The 24,317-nt window shown below is 44.6% G+C and overlaps 1 protein-coding gene across 3 annotated transcripts in view; it reads left to right on the plus strand.

The window, feature by feature from the left end:
- Nucleotides 1–24,317, plus strand: part of KCNJ16 (potassium inwardly rectifying channel subfamily J member 16) — a 61,941-nt gene that overhangs the window by 15,229 nt on the left and 22,395 nt on the right. Inside the window, exon 2 of one of the 3 annotated variants that reach the window (XM_043450151.1) lies at nucleotides 5,554–5,751. The exons of 1 other annotated variant lie outside the window; for it this stretch is intronic. The gene's annotated coding sequence lies outside the window, so the exon portion shown is untranslated. Of the gene's footprint in view, nucleotides 1–5,553; nucleotides 5,752–20,272; nucleotides 20,402–24,317 lie in introns of those variants that run through there. One more of the 3 variants, XM_043450226.1, reaches the window with a different exon arrangement.

Below are 24,317 nucleotides of genomic sequence, written 5' to 3' on the forward strand. Positions count from 1 at the left end.
TTGTTGCTGGAGGAGACGTGCATCCGGGAGCGAGCACTGCAGCTCAAGGTCCCAGCCCGTCCCCATCGGCTCTGGGGAGGGAGCCCAGTGCACCTAACAAAGCCTCCAGGTGATTCACACCCACAGTCAAGTTTGGAAGTCAGCAGAATATTTGGGCCAGGGCACCTCACCGCCGTCAGACTTGCATTTCTCTTTAAACTGTCAGTGATGGCTGAGCCACCCCGCTCTTCAGGGTTTGTGTGTGTCCATGTGTCAGTCACGCAGTCGTGTCCGCCTCCTTGGGATCTCATGGACTGTAGCCCACCAGGCTCCTCTGTCTGCAGGATTCTCCAGGTGAGAATACTAGAGAGGGTTGCCAATTTCTCTTCCAGGGGATCTTCCTGACCCAGGGGTGGAACCCAGGTCTCCCGCATTGCAGGCAGATTCTTTGCTGTCTGAGCCACCACAGAGGCCCTTATGAGACTGGGGGAATGAACACGAAGCCAACACACAGCAGACAGGCGCTGTAGAAATGCTGACCTTCCCAGGGGACTGGGTTTCATTAAAAAGGTTCACTCTATGAATGACTCATCTAATGACTTTGGTCCTCTGTGAGAGCAGCCTCTGTTGGATGTCGCATTATTTCTAAGCCTGGAAGACAGGACCACTTCTAATTTATCAATAAACTGGATGGTCCTTTGTGGCTGTATTTGAAGTGATTAGTGGCTGCCATGAAATGAAATCAAATGAAGTCAAGTGCTTTTTTTCCCTACTTGGGACTTTAGTAAAAGCTCAGGGGGGAGGCATGATCTCTGTCTTTGTCACCAGCGTTTTATCAGTTGTTTGTTCATGGGATTCTGGCAGTCTGTCATCATACCTTTGCCCAATGGCCAATTTTAGTTCCATGTTCTTGAATTACTTAAAATGTATAGATCTTAATATGGTTCAGTAAGTGAAAAATCTTCAGTTTTTTAAATAAGTATTTGCTGAATACGTATATATATATATTTGCTGAATCCCTGGTAGCTCAGATGGTAAAGAATCTGCCTGCAACACAGGAGACCCAGATTTGATCCAGACAATCTTCTAGAGGAGGAAATGGCAGCCCACTCCTGCATTCTTGCCTGGAGAATCCCCATGGACAGAGGAGCCTGTTGGGCTACAGTCCATAGGGTTGCAAAGAATCAGACATGTCTGAGTGAATAAGCACATATGTTTGCTGAATCACATATGCATACATATGTACATATACATATCTATTAATATTTGCTGAATCATATAGAAATCATTATGAATCATGTATATGCATAAACACACATATATACATGTTTGCTGAATCACTATGCTACACCATTTTTAAAAACATTTATTTATTTGGCTGCACCAGGCCTTAGTTGCAGCAGGCAGGATTTTTAGCTGCAGCATGTGACCTCTTAGTTGCTGCCTATGGGATCTAGCTTGCTGACCAGGGATCAAACCCAGGCCCCCTGCACCGGGAGTGTGGAGTCTTAACCTCTGAACTACCAGAGAAATCCTCAAAGTCTTCAGTTTAAAATAAACTACAAATTCAATTTGAAAACTCCATGATGAAAAATGATAGCCTTGTGTCTACCAAAATGTATGAAAGTTGCTCTTCTGTAGTCCTCTGTCCTCTTCATGGACCCGCAATAGTGGAGCACACTTGTTAAAGACCTCAGAAGTGTTCTGTACCAGGAATTGAGTGTTTAAGCCATATCATTTGGCCACCTAAATTTTCGTGTCTAGATGGAACTAAGAACCTTGCATAAATTTTAGCCGCCAGCAATAAGACCTTATGCCTGCTTTCACTGAACGCTCCGGACACCCAGATTCCTGAAGCTGGAAGAGAAACGACCACTGAAAGCCATGGTTTTTGTTTGTCTGTTTGTTTTTGTCTGTTTGCTCCCATAGTTCCTGAAGTTGGGATTTTTGACTGGGAGGAGACTGTGAGGGGAAAAAAGCCACTTTATGTTACTAAGGTGTTGCGGTAGTTTATAATCAGAGGGGACGCTGATACATAAACTAACTTCACTAGGAAGAAGGGAAAATATTGAGCTGTAACTGGACTTGCCACCAAGTGTAACATTTTGCCAGAAGGTTACCCACATCTCTGTTTACCAAACCTATATGTAGATAAGACATTAAAAGCTAGTTACTTCAATATTTACAGAGAACACACAGCTCTGACTAACTCTGACTATAACTAATAGTTGTATCACACTCAAGATAAAGGCAGAATGTGATATTCTTAGCACTGTCTAATCTTGGCAGTAACTGTCTCCACCCTCCAAGGTCTAGAGCTGACATCCCGGGGAAGCGTTAAGCCAAGAGCTCTGGCGGGACTGGAAGGGTCCACTTCGGTCCGGTCTCAGCAGCCTCTTTGCACAGCAGGAAAGCTGTTCCGTCATGTGCTCAAGCGTTTATTTTTTTAGGCTCCACCTTGAATTTAATCACATACTTATCTGCCAAAGTATTTGTGCTGGTGAAGCAGGGCGACTGGATCCAGGCAGATCCTGCTGATTCTGCTTCTGTCCAAAGGGTCAGTGGTAAAAAGGCTGATGATGGTGATTTTATAATTGAATGGGGGTAATTGTTCTGGGTTTTTTATTTTCCCCTTGAAAGAAAATGCTGCAGGCTTGAAAGCTCTATGATAAGGGAGAAAGTTTACCGCAAAACACTACATGCTTTCTCACAAACCTCCAGCTAGTGGAAAACAGATCATCTTTGTTACACTCTGGCTGGGTAAAATGGACACAGTAGTGGGTAACTGAGGCCAGTGGAAACCTTTGGAATTTATTTTCCCAGGTACTTTTCTTTTCTGGGCTGAATTATGGACCTCATTTAGATACACACCGTCGTTCACACTGAGTTTAATTCATTGGGTTCATTTAGCCTATTCGTCTGTTGAAGATACATAAAAAAGTCCATAGTTCTCACTGTGAATGATCAAATTCTTTAGTCTCTCTTCAATGATCTGCAGTTTACCTACCTAAGTGACCAGGAATGTATAAGGTACCATGCAATTTTGCTAAATTTGTCAAACAGAGAATCTGAAAAATGGACATGTCCTCCATTTCGTTTGCCTCGATGGCCAGAAATGTAACCGAAACCTTGTTCAGAAATACTGCTTAGCAGGTTTATGGCCACTGAAAAAAGACTTAGTCCTTAGCCGGGCAGGTGGAAGTTTTGCCATTTGGGATCCAAACTCATGTCTTGGGCCTCGCTGCCACCATTTCGCTTTTTCACTTGACAAAAATGCGGTGTTATTTCTTCTCATCTGGAGTCTGTATGTCCCCTCCCTCTTATGTAAACAGCTGTCTCAGAGTTAGAACCAAGTCCACTTTCCCCTGGTGGCTCAGTGGTACAGAATCCGTCTGCCAAGGCCGGATACATGGACCCCATCCCTGAGTCAGGAAGATCCCCTGGAGGAGGAAATGACAACCCTCTCCAGTGTTCTTGCCTGGGAAATCCCATGGACGGAGGAGCCTGGTTCGCGGTTGCAAAAGAGTCGGACACAATTGAAGTCACTTACCTCCCCCATGTACAGGACGCCCTTCCAACCGAAATGAACCAACAAGGAGCTCCTGCCGAATTCATGCTGCTTTCCATCCTCTCTTCTGCTTACCCACCATCCTCTGTGATCAAGTCCCACTCAGTTGACTGTGGAAACGTAGCTGAAATAAAATTACAACTTAAGTGATTATTTCCTGTTTGTTACATCTTGTCTTCGGAACTGCTTACTAACTTCCTATGGACTGGCATCATGTCTTATAAATCATAAATTTGCAAGTAGCCTACTTGTTATCAACCTTTTGAACTCTTTAATCAGTAGGAATTAACAGGAGGAATTCCAGGGAGGCTTTACAGAGGGGTGACGCTGCAGCAGGATCGGGTGGGTAAGGTGACCTTGCTCCATCTCTGTGGGGGAGCAAGCTGGCCCCTTAATGGGGGCGGGTCAGGGGGAAGGGTGGCTTAGCCCATCTCCTTCCTGGGGCTGTGTGTAGGGATCGTGTGTAGTACCCTGCTTTTCCTTCCAACACCTCAGAAGTGACAGCTGTTTTCTATTCAGTCTTTTTGTAACTTGTTCATAATTTGCCCCAACTCTGCGTGCACTCGATCATTTGTAACCCTTTATAGTTTGTATCTGTTGCTCCAGGAGATGTGTGTTCCTGCCCAGGCACTGCAGCAAAGGGTTCCAGGTGCCGGGTCTCAACCTGTCTCATCGTGACCACCTAGAACCCAGTAAAAGGGGTGAGGGGTGGGGCTGAGGAATGGCATTTACTTCTTTGGGGCGAAGAATAAAAAGTTAGGCTTATTGGGTTTCCCTGGAGGCTCAGATGATAAAGAATTCGTCTGTCATAATGGAGACCTGGGTTCGATCCCTGGGTTGGGAGGATCCCCTGGAGGAGGAAATGGCAACCCACTCTGGTATTCTTGCCTGGAAAATCCCCGTGGACCGAGGAGCCTGGCGGGCTATACAGTCCATGGGGTCGAGAAGAGTCAGACATGACTGAAAGACTTAACACTAACTAACTAGGAATTATATATAATAGGATTTCAGTTCAGTGGCTCAATCTCCTCCTGCCTTCAATCCTTCCCAGCATCAGGGTCTTTTCAAATGAGTCAGCTCTTCGTATCAGGTGGCCAACGAATTGGAGTTTCAGCTTCAACATCAGTCCTTCCAATGAATATTTAGGATTTACTCCTTGATATAAAGGGCTTCCCTGGTGGCTCAGAACCACCCTGACCCCCTCCTCCATGAAGAGTGACTTTTCCCTTATTTTACCCTCTCCGGTAATACATTTATTTTGAGACTTTCTGGTGCATCTATTACAAGATCAGGTATTATGATGATCTGGGCAGGGCGGGGAGGTTAACTTAGACCAAGTGGGAGGGGTGGTTACTTATCCTGTTTAAGCAGAACCTCATTTATGGACCAGAAAATGAGGTGTTTTTTAGACCAGAAGGTCTAAAATGTGGTCTGCATTACAAATGAAAACTTTGAAAACACCTATTTAAAAGCACATTTGTGTAAACCGTAGAGGGATATTCATTTTTTTTTAATTTAGTTTTTATTGTGTTATGAGTCTCAGTTTCCATATGGGAACAAAATAACTTAAAGCACATCTTCCAAATACGTTCTTGCTCCCTTTAGCTTGTATATTCAGATTTATGTGATAAAACTATATAAGCAGATTTACCCCCAGGAAGGTACCATGTAAAACTGAACAGCAACTTTTAAAGATTTCTGTCACTTCTTGATAATGTGATATGTTACAACCTAAGAGTAAGTTTAATGTCCAGAATGGCATATCTGGAGAAAAACAAAAAATTTTGATATATGTCAAGCAGCTGGTTTGAAATAATTGAATTTACTAGCCTAACAGTATGCAAAGATTGAAAGGTAGTAGCAGATTCCTCAGAGAGGAAGAGACAGATGGAGAAAGTCCTAAAGGACGTAGGATACGCTTTCAAATCCAAGTGTGGCTGTTGATTAGCTTCCAGAGACTCCGTTAGCTGGGCGGCTTAACACAACAGAAATGTATTCTCTCACAGCTCCGAAGGCCGGAAGTCTAAAATCAAGGCCACCCTCCTTCCAAAGCCCTGCAGGAAGCTCCTCCCTTCCCGCGTCCAGCTCCTGGTAGCCCCGGGCGTTCCTGGACTTGTGGCCGCATCTCTGTCTCCATCTTCACGGCTTCCCAGGATTCTTCGCTCTGCGTGTGGTCCTTCTTTGAAGGACAGCTTTCACACCAGGTGAGGGCCGACTCTAATGACCTCATCTTCACTCGATTACGTCTGTGAAGACTCTGGTTCCAAATCAGGTGCTATTATTGACAGGTACCAGAGGCTAGAACTTCAGAATATCTTTTTGGGAGGTCACACTTCAGTCCATAAAAGATGATGACAGAAAGAAATGAGAGGCTCCAGACTTTCCTCAGAAAAGAGTTGCTGTCTAGTTGCTCAGTCGTGTCTGGCTCTTTGTGATCTCCTGGACTGTAGCCCGCCAGTCTCCTCTGTCCATTGGATTCTCCAGGCAAGAATACTGGAGTGGGTTGCCATTTCCTCCTCCGGGGGCTATTCCTGACCCAGGGATGGAACCTGTGTCTCCTGCATCGGCAGGAGGGTTCTTTACCACTGAGCCACCAGGGAAGCCCCAGAAATGAGAAGAGAAACACAATAAAATGAAGAGTGGTTTTACTTTCTTTTTCTAGATTCTTCCTACTGTTATACATTTAGCTGATGTTGGCCAGTATGGAATGGTAAGCTGGTATGAGGTGGAAGCATTTGTTTTTCTGCTGTTAAGTGTTCTGACTCTCATCACTCTGAAGGTTTGCCGTGACTATTGACATTAGATTAATCATCAGTAAGTAGGTAACATTAATACTGTTCATAAACAACGTGGAAAAATACATTTCACAAAGAGGAAAGAAAAGGGAACATAAAAGGAACATTTAACTGTGGGTTAAGGAAAGGTGGAAGGTATGAAGTGTTCTCCGAAGTAGTTATCCCGTAAACATGAAGAAAATTGGGATTCGGGTCTTGACGCAGTAACTCATGACTCAGATTTTCTTCCATAACTTTTCTCGTGGTCCCGACAGCTGCCCTCTGTTCTGAAGCTCCCTCTGTATTTTCCAGACTTCCTAGCCTAAAAAAAAAAAAGTAACATTTGCATTTACTTAAGACTTGTTGGGGTGGGATCAAAATGAATATAGAAGTAAACTTCACAGAGTGTCTGCCGGGAAAAACGGGCTCAAATATTTTGGCCAACCCTGTTGTTTGGTCCTTCTTTTTCAGGGCAACAATAGCAGCTCTAAGTATTGTATGGAAGCTACAGTTTCATGAAACACATATGTGTAAAGTGGTTTTCCCACATTTCATTTATCACCAGGTTGTACTGATTGTTTTGAGAGGTTGAGTATACAAACGAAGGCCAATATCATATACAACAAAACACCTCTAGACCACTGAGTTCTGTAGGAAACAGTCCTGAAAAACACATTTTTGTAGCAATGGATCCGCAGTGGTCAAGAATTGGTCATTGACTTCCAACATCCCCAATTTTTTCTGGTACTTCTAACTTAGAACCAACCAGAGGAAGCAAAATGTGCCTGCTCATCACAGAAGACATCTCATATTAGTTAGCCTGATTTCAGCTTCTCAAGCACACAGTCCTGGATCAGACCGTACCTGAAACTGTTTTTTGTTTGTTTGTTTTAAGCTGTAATTCTTTCCCATTCTTCTGCCTCCATTTGAGTCTCTGCCAAACTTTAGTGATGGTCACAGACTAGCTTGCTAAAGCAAACTGTGAATGACAGCCCCTGCTTGTTCTCATCTCATCTTTATTTCTACAATATTTATTATTATTTCTATATGTTGTTGTTGTTTGGCTGCTAAGTCATGTCCAACTCTTTGCGACCCTATGGACTATAGCCCACCAGGCTCCTCTGTCCGTGGGATTCTCCAGGCAAGAGTCCTGGAGTGGGCTGCCATGTCCTTCTCCAGGAGAATCTTCCCCACCCAGAGACTGAACCTGCATCTCCTGCATTGGCAGGTAGATTACTTTACCACTGTGTCAACTGGGAAGCCAAACCTTTAAAGGACAGGATGAGCCCTGCCCAAGATTAGATAATCGCTTAGGGCCACTGGACATTCCGTGGAGTGCCAGTAATTTTAAAAGCCGGACGGACTGTTGGAACTGGTTCAAACTTGAGTCAAGACTCCTCTGACCTGGTTCAGATGGATGATAATTCGGCATTTCTCATAGTTCTCTTTCCAGGTCATTGCAGTAAAGCTGTCGCTCCATGTGCTTCCTGCACACAGTCTGACTGGGGGTCATTTTCATTGTGAAATGACTTCACTTGTGATGACTTTAATTTTAATTTAAATTTAATATTTAATTTAAGTTTAATATTTAAATATTTAAGTTTAATATTTCTCTGAGGTGGTCTCTTTTGCCTTTATTAACTGAGAAGTGCATGATCTTTGAATTTTTAGAAGGCTTCAGTTCTAATCCTTCTGTTAACTTTTATTCATAGTAAGAATCGTCTATTCTTTGGGAAAGTCGATCGGTATGGTTAAGTCTTGTTTAAAAATTGTTAGTGATGTTAGTACCTGTCTTACGGGTTGCTTAAGCAGGGAACCAATCTCTGTAAAGCTTCGACCAAAGTCTTAGCACTCATCTGCATGTAGCACACGTACAGAGGGCTTTCCAGGCGGTGTGGTGGTAAAGAGTCCAGCTGCCAGTGCAGGAGCCACAAGAAATGTGGGTTGGATCCCTGGGCCAGGAAGAACTCCTGGAGCAGGAAGTGGCAGCCCACTCCAGGATTCTTGCCTGGAGAATCCCAGGAACAGAGGAGCCTGGCGGGCCACAGTCCACGGGGTCACAAAGAGTCAGACGCGACTCAAGTGGCTGAACACAACACAGCCCACATAAACGCAACACATAAAAGTCCCTCAGTCGTGTCCGACTCTTTTCAACCCCATGGGCTACTGTTCAGTCTGGGGAATTTTCCAGGCTGGAAGCCTGGGGTGGGTTGCCATTCCCTTCTCCAGGGGATCTTCCCGACCCAGGAATCGAACCTGGGTCTCCTGCACTGCAGGCGGATTCTTTACCAGTTGAGCTATCAGGGAAGACCCTATTAATCAAAACAGTGGCTCATATTTCCAAAGGAACAATCCTTTTTTAATCTGATGTGACAGCACAGAACATCTGGAGCAAAGATTTATAAATTGCTGGTAACTGGCTAGTTTTCCAGATTGTGTTAGCCATCAGGCAAGCATGGATACCTAACAATTAAGCATTATGTCATATGGAGAAGAAAGGCAATTGTCTTCGTAAATCAGTTGCTGTCTACTTGCTCTACTGAGTAGATGTCAGTAATTTGGGGGGATGATTTGGGGTTAGGGAGGCAGGGCTCTGTTTAACCTCAAGGCTTTCAATGACCTGTGCAGATTGAGCAGTTAATAGCTAGCAACTTGGTTAAGGCTTCGTGGATGTAAACTTGCCGTTTTTATTTGTGAGTAATTTTTGTTGGACTGTAGTTGATTTACAGTGCTGCGTTAGTTTCTGCTGCCCAGCAGAATGAATCAGCCTTACATGTACGTATAACCCCACCCTTTCGGACTTCCTTCCTAATCTGGTCACTTCGGTGCCTTAAGTAGAGTTCCTGGTGCTACATGGGATGTTCTCATCCGTCATGGATTTTATGTGGTTGTTTTTGTTTTCAGGCACTAAGTCGCGTCTGACTCTCTGTGGCCCCACGGGCTGCAGCGTGCCAGGTCTCCTTGTCCTTCACTATCTCCCGGGGTTTGCTCAAATTCACGCCCACTGAGTCAGTGATGCTATCTAACCAGCTCGTCCTCTGCTGCCCCCTTCTTCTCCTGCCTTCACTCTTTCCCAGCATCAGGGTCCTTTCCCAAGGAGTCAGCTCTTCACATTGGCTGGCCAAAGTATTGAAGTTTCAGCAGTAGTCCTTCCAATGAATAGTCAGGGTTGATTTCCTTTAGGATGGACTGGTTTGATCTCCTTGCTGTGCAAACGACTCTCAAGACTCTTCTCCAGCACAGTGTAAAAGCATCACTTCTGCACTCAGCCTTCTTTATTGTCCAACTCTCATAATCTGTCCATGATGACTGGAAAAACCATAGATTTGATCAATAGTGTATATATGTCAATCCCAATCTCCCAATTCCCCTCTTTTCCTCTCAGTATCCATATATTTGTTTTCTATGTCTGTATCTCCATTTCTGTTTTGCTAACTTGCCTTTTTGGAGTATAGGCAAATCTACATTCAAAAGGCGTAACTCCAGAGGTGTGGTGAGGTACACAACCCAGCCGGCTGTAGAAGGTAGCGTGTTCTTTCTTTTCTTTTGCGTCCTATGACAGTCAGAGAAAGCATCTGACATGGGGAAACGCTCCTTTTGCAGACATGACGTGTGTGCAAGTTTAATTTCTGAATCAAACAAAGGAAAAATTCCTGGGCATTTTACATGCATTTTTCTTAATATGATCACAGAATTGGAGTTAGCCATTTAATCCTGAACGAGACATGACCTCACTGGGGTTTGTTCCCCGACTAAATTTCAGAGTTCCACACCAGGACGCGTCAAATTGCCTGTATGCTCCCATTCCCCTCACTGATGTCAGGGGCTTGTTTGGGGGTGGGGGGGCTGCTGCCTAACAGATGTTTTCGGAACAAGCATTTGTGGGAAGTTCACTGTTTTTGTCATAAAGTCCATTTAGTGGTCAATCTGGAAACCCAGGCTGGAATGAGTTACCTTGTTAAAATTCTTCAATCCCAAAGCACTGGTTTTTCTTGGTGAATGTCGCTGAAAACTAGAGGCGCAGGTCATTACAGGGGAGAGGGGGTCCCAAGCAGGAGCATGTGTGGCAGGGTTTCTAAACGCCCATTTGCAACCAGATTGTTTATTTGCTTTTTTAGTGGACATCCCTGTATTTGTTGTATCAGTCAGGATGGTTACAAATTGCTTTTCTTTTATCAATGCAATTTTCCAATTCAGTTTTCCCACAATAAAAGAAAGACAGTGAATTAGATATACTGATGCAACTTTGCAGGTGGATTCTTTACCTTCTGAACCACTAGGGAAGCAACTTTTTCTAAACATGACGTGTTTTTACAGCACATTCTGTAGCTTCCTAAAAGGCTACCAGGTGAAAACATGTCAGATTCCTGACAAAACATTCCCAAGGATGAGCCCTCAACACAGAGCTGCAAAAACGTAGTTTCTAACTTCCCTACACTGACGGTTTCAAATATTTTCCATCCTCTTTAAATCTCAGATCCTGTCTTCTGTACCCACTGTCCATCCCCTTATGGAGCCAGGAAATAAAGTCACCAGCTTCTTGCCATCCACCCTGCAGACCTGATTGCAACCATACCCACCTTTCCTTTGAGATCTTCCTTGACTCTCTCCCAACCCCTCGCTTCTCTGAGCAATTCCTCTTTCTTTTCCCTCTCCCTCCCCGAAAAACTTCTGATTCTTGGGGATTCAGATCCCCAAGTCGCTCTCGAGTCTGTTGCCTTTGCTTCTTCCCCTTGTTGTGGTTTTGTTCAATTGCTAAGTTATATCTGACTCTTTGTGACCCCATGGACTGCATCACACCAGGCTTGCCTGTCCTCCTCTATCTCCCAGAGTTTGCTCAAACTCATATCCATTGAGTCAGTGATGCCATCCAACCATCTCATCCTCTGTCGTCCCCTTCTCCTTCTGCCCTCAATCTTTCCCAGCATCAGGGTCTTTTCCAATGAGTTGGCTCTTCACATCAGGTGGCCAAAGTACTGGAGCTTCAGCTTTAGCATCAGCCCTTCCAATAAATATTCATTGTTGATTTCCTTTAGGATCGACTGGTTGGATCTCCTTGCAGTCCAAGGGACTCTCAAGAGTCTTCTCCAGCACCACGATTTGAAAGATGAATTCTTTGGTGCTCAGTCTTCTTTGTGGTCCAAATCTCACATCCATATGTGACTACTGGAAAACCCACAGCTTTGACTATGCAGATCTTTATCTGCAAACTGGCGTCTCTGCTTTTTAATATACTACCTAGGTTTGTCATAGCTTTTTTTTCCAAGAAACAAGTGTCTTTTAATTTCATGGCTGCAGTCACTGTCCACAGTGATTTTGGAGCCCAAGAAAATAGTATCTTCCTCACTTTCCTCCCTATCTGCTGTCTGGCCAATCCATTCTCACCACTGCTGCCAGAACCCACGCTCTTAAATTCTAATCAGATTGTCTTACTCCCCTGATCAAAGCCCTAGAGTCCTGCCTGAGAATAATTGAAATTCTTGGACCTGACTTGCCAGATGCAGTTCACCACTCCAGCTCTGTCTCATACTTCCCCCATCCTAGAGCTGGCCATCGAGCCAAATAAACACTTTGACTTTTCCTGCCAACTCCTATTCTGTGTTAAGAGACTGTTTCCACCAGTTGCCTTCAGGATGAACAGAAGAAGGGTGTAAATTACCCCCTTGTGAAGGACTGACTCACAAGTAACTCCTGCAGTGTGGGTTCCATAAAGAACGGTCCCAAGCACAGCTTTAAAGAAGGTAGATGTCTGCCCAAGAGGGAGGAAGGATCCACATGAAAAGAAGTCTATTCATCTGCAGAATTTTAAGTTAAATATTTATAGAGTTTTCTTAATTCTTGATAAGGACTTCATAAAGGCTTACTGAATTATAGGGAAACAGTTAAAACTTTTTTTTTTTTTTTGGTGGAAAGGAAAATTTGCTTGCTTTTCTTTTGAAAATAATTTTTTTTGTTTTATATTGGAGCATAGCTGATTAACAATGATGTAATAGTTTCAGGTGAACAACGAAGGGACTCAGCCATACAGATACATTTTTCCATTCTCCCCAAACTCCTCTCCTGTCCAGGCTGCCACAGAACATTGAGCAGAGTTCCCTGTGCTGGGCAGCAGGTCCTTGCTGGTCATCCACTTTAAATAGAGCAGCGAGTCCATGTCCATCCCCATTCCCTAACTATCCCTTCCTCCTGCCCTTATCCTCTGCCCCCTGCGATCATACGTTTTTTCTCTAAGTCTCTGATTCTCCTTTATAAATAAGTCTATCTGTATCATTTACTTTTAGATTCCCCATCTAAGGGATATCATATGGTATTTCTCCTTCTCTGACTTACTTCAGATAAAAAACAGTTAAAACTTTAAATCACTTTTTGTACTCTCCCTCTTAACAAGCTAGCCATTTAAAATTCAGTTTTTCATCCCATTTAAGAAAATGACAACTTTGATTAAGACTTAGTGGTATCTAATAATTGTTTAGTGATACATATATAATTTAATATATATCAGCTTTGCCCAATTCTATTTCCGATACAGACACTGACTAACTTTTTTTTTTTTCTGACCCAAATATTAGAAGTTCAAGGTTTTCTTCTGGGACTTTGTCTTTCTCTGCCTCCCTATCCTCATTCCCAGTAGCTGTGAAGTTGAATTTTGATGAAATTGGATCTTCGAAGTGGAATTTTTAGTGGAATCTGAGCAGACTCTGGACTTGCCAAATAACATCTCAGTAACTGTGATTTAAGATACATCATATTTTAAAAGAGAAGCTTAGAGACGAGCAATTAGGACCTTGAGGAAATCCTAAGACAAAGCTTATGACCCAGGGCTCTGATGGAGCCAGCCCTTGTCAGTGCCCAGGAGCCGGTGTGCACTGCCTTAGCGCCCCTGCTCTGATACATCCCATCCCTCCCCCCTTGATCTGATACATCCCATCACTCCCCCTGGCTCCGATACATCTCCCCCCTCCCTCCTCTCTGATATATCTCACCCCTCCCCCGACTCTGATACATCCCATCAGCAACTGGGCATTAGCCAGGGTCGCAGTCTACACCACAGAGCTAGGCAAACTCTGTACAAAACGGAAATAGAGTTACCGATTTAGAAACATGTAGAAAGCTCCATGGGGTCAAAAAGAGTCAGACACGACTGATTGACTGAACTGAACTGAACTGAAGAAGCTCCTTGGGAAAAAAGATATGACAAACCTAGACAGCACGTTAGAAGGCAGAGATGTCACTTTGCTAACAAAGGTCCATCAAATCAAAGCTATGGTTTTTCCAGTAGTCAATGTATCTACGTGAGAGTTAGACTATAAAGAAAGCTGAGCACTGAAGAATTGATGCTTTTGAACTGTGGTGTTGGAGAAGACTCTTGAGAGTCCATTGGACTGCAAGGAGATCCAACCAGTCCATCCTAAAGGAAATCAGTCTTGAATACTCATTGGAAAGACTGATGCTGAAGCTGAAACTCCAACACTTTGACCACCTGATGCAAAGAACTGACTCATTTGAAAAGACCCTGATGCTGGGAAAGATTGAGGGCGGGAGGAGAAGGGGATGACAGAGGATGAGATGGTTGCATGGCATCACCATCTCAATGGACATGAGTTTAAGCAAACTCTGGGAGATAGTGAAGGACAGGGAAGCCTACCGTACTGGAGTCCATGGGGTCGCAAGGAGTTGAACACGACTGAGTGACTGAACAGCAATGTGAAAAACAAAGGTGAAAGAGGTGGGGAAATAAATTAGGAGATTCATATTGACATAAACACAGTGCTATATGTGAAGTAGATAATGGTATAGCATATTATACAGTATATATATCTACTCATTATTCAGTATAGGTTCCCAATACAATCTATAGGGGAAAAGAATGTAAAGAAAGATACACGTATCTGACTCACTTTGCCGTGCACCTAAAATGAATCAGTTCAATTCAGTTCAGTCGCTTAGTCGTGTCCGCCTGTTTGTGACCCCATGAATTGAAGCACGCCAAGCCTCCCTGTCCATCACCAACTTCTGGAGTCTACCCAAACCCATGTCCATTGAGTCGGTGATGCCATCCAGCCATCTCATCCTCTATTGTCCCCTTCTCCTTCTGCACCCAATCCTTCCCAGCATTAGCGTCTTTTCCAATGAGTCAACTCTTCGCATGAGGTGGTCAAAGTATTGGAGTTTCAGTTTCAGCATCAGTCCTTCCAATGAACACCCAGGACTTATCTTCTTTAGGATGGACTGGTTGGATCTCCCTGCTGTCCAAGGGACTCTCAAGAGTCTTCTCCAATGCTACAGTTCAAAAGCATCAATTCTTCGGCACTCAGCTTTCTTCACGGTCCAACTCTCACATCCATACACGACTACTGGAAAAACCTTAACCTTGACTAGACAGACCTTTGTTGGCAAAGTAATGTCTCTACTTTTAAATATGCTATCTAAGTTGGTCATAACTTTCCTTCCAAGGAGTAAGCATCTTTTAACTTTGTGGCTGTAATCACCATCTGCAGTGATTTTGGAGCCCAAGAAAATAAAGTCTGACACTGTTTCCACTGTTTCCCCATCTATTTCCCATGAAGTGATGGGACCAGAAGCCAAGACCTTACTTTTCTGAATGCTGAGCTTTAAGCCAACTTTTTCACTCTCTTCTTTCACTTTCATCAAGAGGCCTTTTAGTTCTTCTTCATTTTCTGCCATAAGGGTGGTGTCATCTGCATATCTGAGAATATTGATATTTCTCCTGGCAATCTTGATTCCAGCTTGTGTTTCTTCCAGCCCAGCGTTTCTCATGATGTACTCTGCATATAAGTTAAATAAGCAGGGTGACAATATATAGCCTTGACGTACTCCTTTTCCTATGTGGAGCCAGTCTGTTGTTCCATGTCCAGTTCTAACTGTTGCTTCCTGACCTGCACACAGGTTTCTCAAGAGATAGGTTAGATGGTCTAGTATTCCCATCTCTTTAAGAATTTTCCACAGTTTATTGTGATCCACACAGTGAAAAGCTTTGGCATAGTAAACAAAGCAGAAATAGATGTTTTTCTGGAACTCTCTTGCTTTTTCGATGATCCAGCGAATGTTGGCAATTTGATCTCTGGTTCCTCTGCCTTTTCTAAAACCAGCTTGAACATCTGGAAATTCACAGTTCATGTATTGCTGAAGCCTGGCTTGGAGAATTTTGAGCATTACTATACTAGCATGTGAGATGAGTGCAATTGTGTGGTAGTTCGAGCATTCTTTGGCATTGCCTTTCTTTGGGATTGGGATGAAAACTGACCTTTTCCAGTCCTGTGGCCACTGCTGACTTTTCCAAATTTGCTGGCATATTGAGTGCAGCACTGTCACAGCATCATCTTTCAGAATTTGAAATAGCTCAACTGGAATTCCATCACCTCCATTAGCCTTGTTCGTAGTGATGCTTTCTAAGGCCCACTTAAATGAATACAACATTGTAAATCAACTGTGCTACAGTAAAAAATTAAACAAACAAAAAAAGGAAATTGGCGAACTCTAGGATCAATCCTTCTTTTTCCCTCGGAGAACCTATCATTAAAGTTTGCCTGCAAACCACCGCTTGTGAAGAAGCTGGATATGCCAGCCGTCTTGGTTGACACCTGGTGTCTTAGTGACTCATCATTTTATCATTGGTCCCAACCCTCTTCAGTCTCAAACCTGACAAGTTAAATCATCAGTCTGCATATCAGGATCCTAGGAGGCTTTGGAGGGTTCCTGAAGGAAGTGAAGTCTGACTTGGAAGGTAAGAAGTAAGCGTGAGATTTTTCTCATTTTTGTCAAAAGAACTGGCTATCGGGAGTAGAATGGGACAGGAACGTCCTATGAGAGCCACGGGAGACACATGTTTATCTGAGTTTAAGGGAGGACGTCCTCATTGAGGGAGCTGAGTCATCACAGAACAGGAAGAGAACATGAGTGGGGCACTGCAGTCCTTGCCAGTGACAATGTCCCCGCGGAAACCGAGGGCCACCTCGAGGGGCGGTGGTAAGGTGGGCTCACAGGCTTCTGAGGGTTTAAGATGACCTCTCCCAGGGTAGCTCAGAGGTGATGAATCTGCCTGTCAGCGTAGGCGACGTGAGTTCAATCCCTAGGTAGGGAAGACCCCCTGGAGAAGGAAACAGCAACCCACTCCAGTCTCCTTGCCTGGAAAACCCCATGGACAGAGGAGCCTGGTGGGCTGCACAGTCCACGTGTTTGCAAAAGAGTCGGACACGACAGAGAAACTAAACAAAAACAGCAACAACTCTCCCGACAGCACCTGGCTTAGCCACTGTGGCAGTTCCTACAGGGTCTTCGCCTGGGAATGTGTGTGTTTGGTAGATGGTACAACAAGCAGCAGGAGAAGTAATTCCTTCCAGTTCAGAGGGGGGAAAAAAAATCCAAATAGAATTTTGTATGGTGCCTCATTAAGTTTTTAAATGGGACAATGATCACTGATTTGAGATGAAGTCCCTGCTACTCCGTTGACCATGGATCTCTGATCAACATCTAAAGTCCAGATGTTGAAATCTATTACTGTCAGCTACTCCACTTTGGTACAGTTTGGCCAGAGAGAGGAAAATAAGTTGGTGAGTTGTAAATAAGCTATGGACGTAGGTGACGGACGAGACTTCCCTGAGAGGCTGGGGAGGAATGCCCTGTTTGGCAGGGAGAGGTTCAGACGCTTCCTCTGTCTCCTCCTTCACCCGCAGGATGGTTAGAACAGCAGGAAGCCCTCCTGCCAGCACAAGGGACTCCTGTGAAGTTTGTCTGGGTCTGTCCAAAGCCATGGTTTCAGCAGGAACTGAAGCTATGCCAAACAATGTAGCCTTTTCCCTTAGGTATGGAACATGATGTTAAATAACTCTGCCCCTTACCTAGTGTCTACATTTGTTTTGTTGTTGCTGTTTAGTTGCTAAGTCCGGTCTGAGTCTTTTGTGACCCCCTGGACTGTAGCCTGCCAGGCTCCTCTGTCCATGGGATTTCCCAGGCAAGAGTACTGGAGTGGGCTGCCGTTTCCTCCTCCAGGGGATCATCCTGACCAAGGGTTTAAACCCATGTCTCCTGCATTGGCAGGAGAATTTTTGGATTCTTTACCACTGAGCCACCAAGATTAGACTGTGATTAATTTGTAGATTAATGTTAGAGCTATTTTAACTAATTTTTATTGAGAAGCTATTAAAAGGTTTTATATTTTCTTTAGTTTATATGGTTTTATACAATGATATAAATGATGTTTTATTTAAGATGAAATTAAGCGAAGTATTTTGCATACCGTAGGAAAAATGGGAGAGAAAAAGATTTTTTAAAAACTTGATTACTCACTTTTCACTCACATATGGTTGGTAATGAAACTTGCCTAAAGCAGACACTGTTATTGGTCCAATTATAGTATTTCACTCTTTCCTCTTGATTCTATAATGAAACCGTGAGAGCAAATAGGACTTTCCTGATGCCTCAGTGGTAAAGAATCTGCCTGCCAATACAGGAGACACAGGTTTGATCCCTGGGTCAGGAAGATCCCCTGGGAAAGGAAATGGCAACCCACTCCAGTCTTCTTGCCTGGAGAATCCCATGGACAGAGGAGCCTGGCGGGCTACAGTCCATGGGGTCACACAGAGAGTTGGACCCAACTAGCAAGTGAATGACAACAAATTGTGGCTATGGTTGCTTTGGGGGAATTACTAGGTGGTCTGGTGGTTCGGGCTTGGTGCTTCCACTGCTGGGGGCTGAGTGCACTCACGGGTTGGGAAACTATAGTCTCACAGGCTGTGCAGCGTGGCAAGCTGGGGGCTTAAGTAGACTGACGTGGCAAGGGGAAGTGCATACATGCACATTTTCATCCACCCAGTTAGTCTATGTCTTTTGTTTGGTGCATTCAAGAACTCGCCTGTCAGTGCAGGAGACGTAAGGGACGCAGGTTCGATCCCTGGGTCGGGAAGATCCCCTGGAGGAGGGCATGGCAACCCACTCTAGTATTCTTGCCTGGAAAATTCCATGAACCGAGGAGCCTGGTGGGCTACAGTCCACAGGGTCGCACAGAATCAGACACGTCTGAAGCGACTTAGCACACATAGTCCATTTACATTTAAAGTAATGAGCTGTCTGTGTGATCCTATTACCATTTTCTTCGTTGTTTTGGGTTTATTCTTTCTAGGTCTTTTCTTCCTCTTGTGTTTAGGACACCTTTAAGACTCTCAAAAGAAATACTTTTTTTTTTTAAAGATTTTTTTGATGTGGACCATTTTTGTTAAAAGTCGTTATTGCATTTGTTACAACATCGCTTCTGTTTCATGTTTTGCTTTCTTGGCTGGGAGGCACCTAGGATCTTAGTTCCCAGCCAGGGATCAACCCCCCACCCCCCACCCCTCACCCCAACCCCACCCCCACCCCGCACTGGGAGGTGAAGTCTTAACCCTGGATGGCCAGGGACGTCCCAAGAAGTACTTATTTTTTAATAAAAATGACACATGAGAGTCATCGGAGGGCCTTTACGTAATCAAAAATTACTAAGCTGACAACATCTTATGCAGCAAACTGTCCGTCTCTCCTGTTAGAACAAGAAAACTCCCTGAAAAATAACCCCCTCCTAAGCCCCTCCTTCCTTCCCAGCCCAGCACCCCCCGTTTTCTACGCCATTTGACAGCAGAGCTCCTCACAAAGCAGACGTGTGTGATCGCCACTTCTTCTCATTCCTGATCTAATTAGGCATTTGTCGAGGAAACTCTACTGAGACACCTTTCATCAGAGCTACCAGACATCACAGAGCAACATCCGCCACAGCTCTGAGTCCTCGTCTTGACTCCTTACCAACCTCCGGCACAGAGGCTCAATCCCTTTCTCTTGTATTACTGTCTTCACCTCATACCACATCTCACAGTTTTCTTTCTACTGCAAGAAATTCTCCTTTTCAGTCTGCTCTGTTGGCTCATCCTCATCTTCCCAGCTTCAGATTGACTCGTCCCAGACCTCAGTCACTGGAAGCTTCCTCTTTTCTAACGGCCCTCACTCCTTGTGTGGTCTCATCCATGTTCCTGGCTGTAAATGCCATAGGTGTATTCATAACTTCCAATCTTACACCTCTCCTGAAATTACAGAAGAACGCGTGTGTGTTGTCTACCTGACCTCTTCCTTTGGTTGTTAGAGAATGTACCCAATTACACGATAAAACCTCAGGTGCAGAGTCCCCCACCTAAAAATCCCTTCTCTCCTACTTCCATCATCTTACTAACTGGCACTAGCATCCACTCAGTTTCTTGGAAATGGCCACTTTTTCACGGCTAGTCATTTCAAATGATAAGACTTCCCAACAGATGAAGAAAATGGACATTGAGTAAGAGACTTATTCTCTCACATCCCAAACTTAGAATAAAGAGACAAGCCAGAAAATAAAACTGGATTCTCAGAAAAACAATCTAAATGCTGTCCTGGAAACCATTACTGAGGTTGTGAGTGGTCTTCTGGGGCACACACATCCTTGGAACCCAAATGAAACGCTCTTTGCCTTGAGTGTACAATTGCACGGTCAGAAGGGTGTGTGTTTGCACAGAAAATCCTTACAGTGACAATCTAGGGCACCTGCACTTAAGAAGATAAGAAGAACACAGTTGGAAGAAGTTCAAGTCCTGGAGTTAGTGAGAAGAAAAAAAGAAAATCCCTCCTCTGGGACTATGAGATGTTTAAGGGCAATTTTGGGTTGTTTTGTGAATGGGGGAGAGCCTTGTTAAATAAGTTTAAAAGACAAAGGTATCGATGGGCAGGAAGGGAGGCTTTTTCTTCTGGACTCTTGCTTTCTGGAAGTCACCATTGGCAAGACTGTGTAGTATGGGTAGGCATGGGAACAAGGGAAAGAAAGTGTTGATTCACTGGAGCTGAGCGGAGAGCTCAGTGGCCTTTGTATCTGCTGAATGCGTCCGGAAAGGCAAAGGAGAGCCAGATTCCCCGGTGGGCTTTCTCATCTCCATGGCGGTGGGCACCAATGGCTGCAGAGAGAGCTCGGAGGAGCAGGGCGGAAAGAACCCCCAAGCGCCAGCCACCACGCTCCCGTGAGACGCATAGGACACGGGGTCTGAGCTGAGCTTCACCACCTGTCACTAAGGTGAGACCATTAGTGGGTTCCAGAGAGAACCGAGCTTGAACGAAGTGCTCTTCTGCTCTTGGAAGCTCATTCTTTTTTGGGGTGGGCACCTTTAACGATGCTTCCTTTGGTTCTGTGGTCATGGCTTTATTGCTGTCCAGTCTAGGGCTAGAAGGAGTCTTTCTTTCCTTCCTATAATCTCCAGGGAGAGCTGAATCAAGCAGATTAGAAAGCAAGTACCATTTTTAGATCAGGGAAGTAACCATCAGAGAGAGAGACTTAAAAGCACGATGACTTATCCAGCCTAACGTGGCTTATTGACGTGGGGCAATGCGGAAAAGAATGAGTCCTCTATTTCCTGTGGAAACAGTCATTCGTAAGACCCTCTTTTTGTGTGTCTGCGTCACTCGTCCCCTGTCCCCCAGTGACAACAGAGTGGCGTTGAGGATTTGAGACTGTGTGCTAACTAAGATATGCTGCTGTTTATTTGGCGCTCATCATGCCTTTACAGCTAATAACACAGACAGAAATACTGTAAAGACTCATTAGAAAAAAAAAAAAAAAACTGCTGAAAGGTAACATCGATAAATAGTAAACTCTTCAGGCATTGAAGTCTGATAGGGTAGGAAAGCGCTGGGCTTTTAAACTTTACGTGTTCTTCTTCTGCTGTTCTTGTCTTTTGGTTTGCAACCTGGAGGGTTGCCATGGAGTCGACAGCATCGGTTAACATCCCATGGCTTCAGATTTTATTTCTCTGGTGAAGTGAGCAAAGGCTGATATGCATGTAACTGTTTACCTGGAAAGTCCAATGCTGCCTAGATGCAGGTCTCCGGGTTTAGCCATGTTGTCATTATTGTTTAGCCACTGAGCCGTGTCTGACTCTTTGCAGCCCCAAGGACTGTAGCCCGCCTGGTTCCTCTGTAGGTGGGATTCTCTGGCCAAGAATACTGGAGTGGGCTGCCGTGCCCTCCTCCAGGAGGTCTTACATCTCCTGCATTGCAGGCAGATTCTTTACTGCCGAGCTTCCTGAGAAGCCCAGGTTTAACCATAAATACATCTTAGTTATGAAACTCTTGAAGCTTTTCATTTTCTTTTGATATGCCCCAGTTTTAAGTCTATTATTGAATTTGTTACAATATTGCTTCTCTTGTTTATATTCTGGTTTTTTGGCCTTAGGCCATGTGGGATCTTAACTTCCCAACCAGGGGCTGAAACTTCACTCCTTGCACTGGAAGAAGTCTTAACCACTGGAGCGCCAAAGAAGTTCCTAAGCTTTCCTTTTTAAAAGCCCTTCCCCTTCCTTCTTTATCTTCTGGTAAGCCTTGAAATCTTTCCGAGATAATTCAGATGGGCCTGGGGAATATCCCTAGACATCCTGAAAGCCCATAGCCCTGATGGTGCAGCCTGCCCTTCCCAAGTGACTGCTTCAATCTGCCTCCTTCTCAAAAGCCTTTCCTGACCTTTCTCTCTCTTAGATATCATTTAATCTCCTTCGATACGGTACCTGGAACGCACAGGGAGCACACACTCAGTGGAGACAATTTTTATTAGCTTCATTTTAGAGAAGAGGGAAACTCTGATACAGACAGTGATAGTCAGTTATCAGCTAAGCTTAAAGTCGTATCTCAACTCTGAGGCTCCACTCCGAGGAACACGTCTTATTCTCAGGTTTGAGAAGATTACCAGCCAGTTGCCGTTTTGCAGTAAGGAAGGCCGAATACCTGTGATGTCAAAGCTGTGGCAATTTTCTAAATCAACTTTTATTGGCACATAGGTGCTTTATAATGTTGTGTTCATCTCTGCTCTACAGTGAGATGAATCAGCCACACGTACACACATGTCCCCTCTTGTGGGATTTCCCCCCACTTAGGTCAGCACAGAGCACAGAGTAGATGTCAGTGAGCCATATAGTAGATTCCCATCTGTTGTCTATTTTATGTTGTTATTGTTCAGTTGCTCAGTTGTGTCCAACTCTTTGTGACCCCATGGACTGCAGCACGCCAGGCTTCCCTGTCCCCCGCTATATCCGCTCAAACTCATGTGTGTTGAGTCGATGATGCCATCCAGTCATCTCATCCTCTGTCGCCCCCCTCTTCTCCTGCCTTCAGTGTTTCCCAGCATCAGGGTCTTTTCCAAGGAGTCAGCTATTCCAACCAGTCAGCTTTTTTCAGATCAAGTGGCGGAAGTATTGGAGCTTCAGCTTCAGCATCAGTCCTTCCAGTGAATATTAGGGGTTGCTTTCCTTAGGATTTGCCGGCTTGATCTCTAGTGTCAATAGTGTATATGTGTCAGCCCCAACCTCCCAGTTCATTCCACCTCCACCCTTTAGTCCTGGCAGTTTGCACCAGCCTCAACCCGCTGCTCACGTGGTGTTCCGATCAGCAGTATTCCACTGTCCGCTTCCAGACGCCCACATTCCATGGCTGGGCCGCGCCTCTCTGATGAGGCCAATCTTCTTAGTGATGCAGCCGAGGTCTAGTGAAGGTATGCGGGAGGGGCTGCCATGAGGGGTGATGAGAGTCAAGAAGGAGGTCAAGGGTCAAGAGAGTCAAGCGTCCAGGCCAGGGACATTCTTCCGTGTGCATGTGATTTCATAAAGACAAACCAGTCATTTCACATTTTGATCTTTTTAAAAATCAAAACACCTGCCCCTCAGGGGTAGAGACGCAGACGTAGAGAACAGACGGGGAGGGGGAGGAGGCCACGGGCTGGGAGAGTATCAGTGACATACACACCGCCGTGTGTGAATGGAGAGCTGGTAGGAAGCTGCTGTGTAGCCCAGCGAGCGCGGCTCGATGCTCTGTGACGACCTGGGCAGGGGACGCGGGGGTGCGGTGGGCTGGGAGGTCCAAGAGGGAGGAGATACATGTATCCACGTAGATGATTCATGTTGTACATCAGAAACTAGCGCAACACTGTAAGGCAATTACTCTCCAACTAAAAAAAAGTTGTCAAAAGCATCTATGCCCATCATGATCACCGTGACTGCTTCCAATCAGCCAAGGCAAAATTCCTGTTTTTGTCCAGATGAAAGCCACTGACATTTGGGGCACACCTATCATTTTACAATGAGACCTGATTTCATTCCCATCAGTATCCTTTTAAAGGGACGGGGATGAAAAGAGGTAAGACAACTGGTCGGAATTCACATAGCTAAGTGGTAGAGATGAGATTCCGATAGAAATCAGTCAGACTCCAAAAATCAAATCTAAATGATTCAGATAAAGACACTCATTTGTTTGCATTACATAAATAATATAAATGGAATAGCAGGTTGTGCAAAGTACCTGATAAAGACTTTCTAGGACCCAAACCATCAAAACCTGAAGTTGGGTTCCTTGCAAGAGACCTCACATTTGCATTGAAGGGAAGCCTGGAACCAGTTCCCTGGTGGCTCAGGGGTAGGAAGCCACCTGCCAATGCAAGAGACTGGTTCCATCCCTGGGAGGGGAGGATCTCCTGGAGGAGGGCATGGCAACCCACTCCAGTATTCTTGTCTGGGGAATCCCACGGACGGAAGAGCCTGGTGGGGTGCAGTCCTTGGGGTCACAAAGGGTCAGACACAACTTAGTGAGAAGACAACAGATAAGCAGCCTGGAACGCAAGACTAACAGATCCAGAGGCATCTCTTATCTTTGGAACGTCCCTGTCAGCCATTATTCTGGGCTTCCCCTAATTTTTCTCTTAAGAAAAATCTATGATTTGGCCTGGGATTTTTTTTTTTTTAATTTAGGACACACACAGAAATACAAAATGAAAGTAAATACAGATCAACTAAAAAGATGATGCAATGAACAAAGGGCGTAAGCAGTACCAAAACATGGGCCAGTCTGATCTTTCCTGTTGGCATGAAAGTATGGCTCATAATTATTTAAAATTAAAAAGTAGACCCAACTGTTTTTACTTTAATGAGAAGACGAGGTCTTTCTTACACTTC

Source organism: Cervus canadensis, chromosome 1 (genome assembly GCF_019320065.1).
Source record: "Cervus canadensis isolate Bull #8, Minnesota chromosome 1, ASM1932006v1, whole genome shotgun sequence".
In the NCBI taxonomy this organism is placed as follows: Eukaryota; Metazoa; Chordata; class Mammalia; order Artiodactyla; family Cervidae; genus Cervus; species Cervus canadensis.